The sequence below is a fragment of the Monodon monoceros genome, unplaced genomic scaffold, assembly GCF_005190385.1.
Source record: "Monodon monoceros isolate NGI ecotype Baffin Bay Population unplaced genomic scaffold, NGI_Narwhal_1 Super_Scaffold_11, whole genome shotgun sequence".
In the NCBI taxonomy this organism is placed as follows: Eukaryota; Metazoa; Chordata; class Mammalia; order Artiodactyla; family Monodontidae; genus Monodon; species Monodon monoceros.
Window position 1 is genome coordinate 9,109,830 of NW_021703767.1, and position 6,000 is coordinate 9,115,829.

The following is a 6,000-nucleotide window of genomic DNA, read 5'->3' on the forward strand; positions in this document are numbered from 1 at the left end:
CTTTCCCTTTCTGTACTACGTTAGTGGCATCCCGTAAACACTGATATGTTGTGTTTTCAATTTCAATCAGTTTAAAATACCTTCTAATTTACCTTTTGACATCTTCTTTGACCAAGGATATTTAGAAGTATATTTTTTAGCTTCCAACTCTTTGGGGATTATCCAGATATCTTGCTGTTATTGATTTCTTAATTCTGTTGTAGTCGAGAACATACTTTGTATGACTTGAACTCTTTTAAAAGAGTTTTTAAAGCTGGGAGAGAGAGAGATGAAAGCGCGTTTTTATACAATAGTAATCATCTAAACATCAGCGTGTGTGGCTCTACTTGTAGGATGTTGGGTGGTTCTCCTTGAGAGTACTGTTTTCTCTTTGAAGGATGAGTGATTTGAGGTCATTAGCAAGAAGGATTCTTTTAGGAAACTTGAGGAAGGCATAGCCATCTTGCAGAACGGGAAAGTGAATTTATTAGGGAATTAGGCATCATTGACCAGCAGAGTTGGGGGCCCATATGAGACCTGTGGTCATAAATGTCAAGACAGCACAATCGGTCTCTTTCAGTTTCCCCCCAGCATCGTCCAGTCCCTAGTGCAACTGGTGGAGGAAGTTGGAGGGTTGGTGTTTTGCCAGGCTCACACAGCACAGGGAAAGATGTTTGCAAGGAAAGGATTGTAGTGTAGGGCTATGGCCTCTAAGGACAGAAGAAAGGACACGAGAGGGTTGGAAATTCATAATAAGGGAAATACAGTAGGGTTGATGGAACAGAGGTCTCCGAGGGCAGGGCTTCCCTGAAGGCGAAGCTTGGAGATTGGAGCCAAGCCTGGTCCTGGGGGTCAGTGTGGGATGCTTTGAGATCCAGATCTCAGAGGTTGCACAGATGAACCACATGAAGGGGACAGGGAAATCTTGTTGGTGTGAAGGAGGTCAAGGAACTGGGAAGCCAAGACGCTGGATGGATCCTGCACATAGCTACTGACCTCCTCAGAGATGAGGAGGGAAGAAAACACTGACCAACGTGCTGGCCTCAGGGTCTGCACCCTTTGCTGTTACTGTCCTGAAATTCTTGATTTTTTTTTAAACACTTGTCCCGCATCTTCATTTTGCACTGGGCCCCTCAAATTATGCAGCAGGTCGATGAAGGGGTACTTAGGGTGGCTTGGAGAAAGTCTGTTGCTCATAGCAGTCATTCCCCAATTTTTCACATTAGAATGCCCTGGGGATCTTCAAAAAAAAAATGTGCTAATGCCTGGCTCCATCCCCAGACATCGTGATTTAACTGTGCTGGGGTGTTACCCAAGCGTTGGGAGATTTAAAAGCTCTCTGATTCCAATGTGCAGCAAAGGTTGGGGAACATTGGGTTACATAAGAGGAGAGTTAATTGGTTAAAAGTGACACAATGTTCAAAAAAGAGCTAGGGGTTTTTGAGAGAAAGGAGGAGAAAAGTTTCGAAAATGGCACAGGTTACAGTCCCCTTCCCCCTCCTAGATGTCCAGCCCTAATCCCCAGAACTGTGGATGTCCCTCTGTATGGCAAAAGGGACTTTGCAAATGTGATTAAATGGGGGATCTTGAGACGGGAAGATATCCCTGGATTATCTTGCTGGGCACAATGTAATCCCAAATCTCCTTATTAGAGGTAAGCAGGAAGGTCAGAGGCAGAAGGAGATATAAGATAAAAGCAGTGAGAGGGAGGGAGGGAAGGAGACTGAGACTGATTTGAAGATGCTCCCATTGCTGGCTTTGAAGATGGAGGGAGGGGCCAGGGACCCAGGGATGCAGGTAACCTCCAGAAACTGGAGAAAACAAGGAAATGAGTTATCCTCTGGAGGCTTCAGAAAGAACACAGCTCTGTTGATGTCTTGATTTTAGGGCTTCGAACCTCCAGAATTGTAAGTTGATCAATTTGTGTTGTCTTAAACCATTAAATCTGTGGTAATTTGTTACAGCAGCAATCAGAAACTAATACAGTTAACACGGAGGATTCTCCCCTTACCTCCAGGATGGAGTGAAAACACCCCTCACTTGTACCCAGTATGGCATCACACAAAGGATTTGAATTGTGAACAAATCTTAAGAAAATACTGGTTTAGAAAAAACTTTGATACCTTCCTGAGGGTTGAGGAGAAATGAATTAAGGGGAAGAAGCTGCTTGACACCATCTGACTCATGACCTGGTTGGTGGATCTGAGCAGAAGTACGCTCTTTTGCCATATCCAAATTCCCACCATCTAAACGGCCGTATTCAGAAGTTATGGGTTCTGGTGTTTTTTTTAAACCTTTTTGATCCCCTTCACCATTCCTCCCTTCCCCTCTGGCAACCATCAATCTGTTCTTTTTTTTTTAGATTCCACGTACAAGATCCTACAAGAAATACAAGAAAAAGTATTTTTCTTTCTTGTTCTGATTTATGTCACTTAGCCTAATGCCCCCAAGTTCATCCATGTTGTCACAAACACAGTAACAGGATTTCCTTCTTTTTTTGTGGCTGAATGATCTTCCACTGTATGTACACCACATCTTTATCCATTCTTCTATTAATGGACACTTAGGTTGTTTCCATGTCTTTGCTATTGTAATTAATGCTGCTATGAACATGGGAGTGCACGCATCTCTTTGAGATAATGTTTTCATTTCCTTTAGATGAATACCCAGGAGTAAAATTGCTGAATCACATGACAGTACTATTTTTAATTTTTAAAGGAACCTCTGTACTTCTTTCCATAGTGGCTGCACCAATTTACATCCCCACCAATAGTCTGTAAGGGTTCCCTCTTCTCCACATCCTCTCCAGCATTTGTTATCTCTTGTCTTTTTGATAATAGACATCCTAACAGGTGAGAGGTGATATCTCATGTCTTTCATTTGCATTTTCCTGATAATCAGTGATGTTGAGCACATTTTCATGTACGCATTGGCCATTCGTATATCTTTTTTGGAAAAATGACCATTCAGGTACTTGGACCATTTAAAAATTGGATTATTTGTTTTTTGCTATTGAGTTGTATGAGTTCTTTATGTATTTTTGGATATTAACCCCTATAAGCTAACGGTTTCCAAATTTTTTTTTTCCACCTTGTAGGTTGTCTTTTCGTTTTGTTGATGGTTTATTTTGCAGTACAGAAGCTTTTAAGTTTGAAACAAGTCCCACTTTTTGTTGTTGTTGCTTTGTGCTCTACGTTTCAAATCCATCAAAATCATTGTCAAGAACCATGTCAAGGAGCTTTTCCCCTACATTTTCTTCTAGGAGTTTTATGCTTTCTAGTCTTACATTTAAGTCTTTAATTCATTTGGAGTTAATTTTTGTGAATGGTGTTAAGATAGGAGTTTAGTTTCATTTTTTTTAACATGTGAATAATGAATTTTCCTAGCACCATGTATTGAAGAGAATGTCTTTTCTCTGGTGAGTATTCTTGTCAAACATTAGTCAAGTGTATATGCATGGGTGAGAGAGCTATTCTTGAGGCCACCGTAGTGTCTGTCCCTTTGGAATCCTGGAATTGCTTTCTGGCCTCTATGTTCACAGTGACATAAAAAGGGGTGCTGTTTATTGTAAACATTGCTGACTTGGAGCAAGACATTCTCCCTGCAGATGTGGTATGAATCAGTTCAGTGTGGTGTCTGAAAGGCTGGGCTCCGTGCCTGAATCGACTGTGCCCATGCTAGGCTGGAGAAGGGTTTTGGGGAGGTCAGGGATCTTTAGTACCATCAGGCTGGTGAAGCACCAGCGCTGAGAAATGTGGATCTAAGAGCCCTTAGCCCTGTTCTTGGGACCCACGTCACTGCTCGTTCTAGAACAGTATGGCCAAGGGTGGGGAAAACCAGCCATTTTTGTGCATTTCTAGTGAGTATGTAATGTAGTATTACCTCCTTGGAAAGGAATTAGGCCCTATCTATTGAAATTTAAAATATACATCTCTTCCTGGAGGGAAATTGTTGGGGGAATTTATCCTACAGATAACCTCCTGTGGGTGTGAAATGACGCCTGACAAGGATGTTCTTGAAAAGCAGCTCCCAGCCAAGTTGTTGCAAAGGTCACAGGTTATCCAGTAAGATGATAATAGTGGTAAATTATTTAAAGTGATACATTTTAACTTGTTTATCATCATTGAAAAGGTACAAGTGTTTAAATTATATTTGAACACTTTTTGTATGGCTTTCTCTGTAAACCTCAGCAATTATTCTGGGCCCGTTTGTTTATGTAATAATTGGTGGTAGACAGTGCCCTCTGCTGGCCTGGTGGCTACACTTCATGGCATGTTTATCTGTTTCCTGTGCCTGTCGTATATAGCAAAGTACCCAAAACTGCATGGCTTTAAACAACAGGGATTTATTTTCTCACAGTTCCGGAGGCCAGAAGACCTGTATCAAGGTGTTTTCAGGGCCATACTCCCTCTCAAAGCTCTAGCAAAGAATCTTTGTGGCCTCTTGCAGCTTCTGGTTGTTGGCAGCACTCCGTGGAGTTCCTTGGCTATGGCAGCATCACTCCCATCTCTGCCTGCATCCTCACGTGACCTTCTTCCCTATGTGTCTCTGTGTGTCCTCTCCCCTTCTCCTGAGGACACTAGTCATTGGATTTGGGACCTGCCCTCACCCAGTATGACCTCATCTTAACTAATTACATCTGCAAAGACCCTATTTCCATATAGAGTCACATTCTGAGGTAGTGGGTGGACATGAATTTTGTGGGGACATCATCCAACCTACTACTAATCTTTAAACTTTCTGTTGTTTCATTTCAGTCAGTATAATCAATGACTTATTCCCGACTTGTTTATCGTAAGTAAGGATTCTTGCCTACATGTATAACATGTAGCTTTCTTTTGCTATAATTTGCTCTTATAGTCATACTTTTTTCTATCATCATAGAAATTATATATGATATCTTTACTGTTTTTTGTTATCTGGCATTAGGTTTCTCTCAAGAGAACTTGATTGGATTGTTAACTGTCTTTTCCTTCCCTCCCTTCCTGGCTTTTTAAAGAATAATAGCTAATCTTTATTGAGTTCCTGCTCTCAGCATTTAATAGTGCAACCCCTTTTATTATAAGGTGAGGCTTGCTATACTGTAGAGCCAAGCTTGGGGGACTCCTTTTGAAAGCAGACTTGAAAGTGCCTAGAGAGCCACACTGATGTCCTTTCACAGCCGTCTCACTGCTTTCTGCTCCTCTCTGTTTCAGCTGCTGGTGGGTACATCCAGCTATCAGTGGCCTATAGAAGAGAAGATTGTTTAGCAATCATTTTCCAGAGACATTATATTCCTTGGGAAAGAATCTTTGTGCTGCTGTCAAAAGATATATTTATCCTCTGCTATTTAGCAACTCTTATTCTTTGAACCTTCTCTTCAAAAAAAAAATGAGCTTTATTAAGAGATAATTCACATACTGAATAATGCACCCATTTAAAGCACACTGGTTTTTCATATGTTCTCAGAACTGTGCAACCATCATCACAATTTTAGAACAGTTTCATGAGCCCCCAGATACCCCATACCCATTGGTAGTTACACCCATTCCCCCTGAGCCCTAGGCAACCACTAACCTAATTTCTGTCTGTAGATGTGCCTATTCGGAACATTTCATATGAATGGAATCATAAGATACATACTCTTTTGTGACCAACTTCTTTCACTTAACATTATGTTTCCAGGTTTATTTGTGTTGTGGTATCTCATTGGCTTTTGAACTTCACATTTAGCAAGTCTGATTTTTGATGGGATTTTATACTGAACTTTTAGTTCATAGAAATATTTATTTCTAAAGGTATTAATTGAACACAGTAAAATTGATACAATAAAGGCATTATAGACTTTATGGCTTTAGAAATCAGTTTTTTAAAACTATAAATAAATATAAATATGGTCAAATTTTCAGAATTTTAACTAATTAAAACCTTTCAATATTCTATTTTGCTCATCTATACTTAACTTATTTTACATTTTTAACTTAATTTAAAAATTTTGTTTTAAAGTGCTAAGAAATTGCTGACTTAAAATATAGTTTTTGA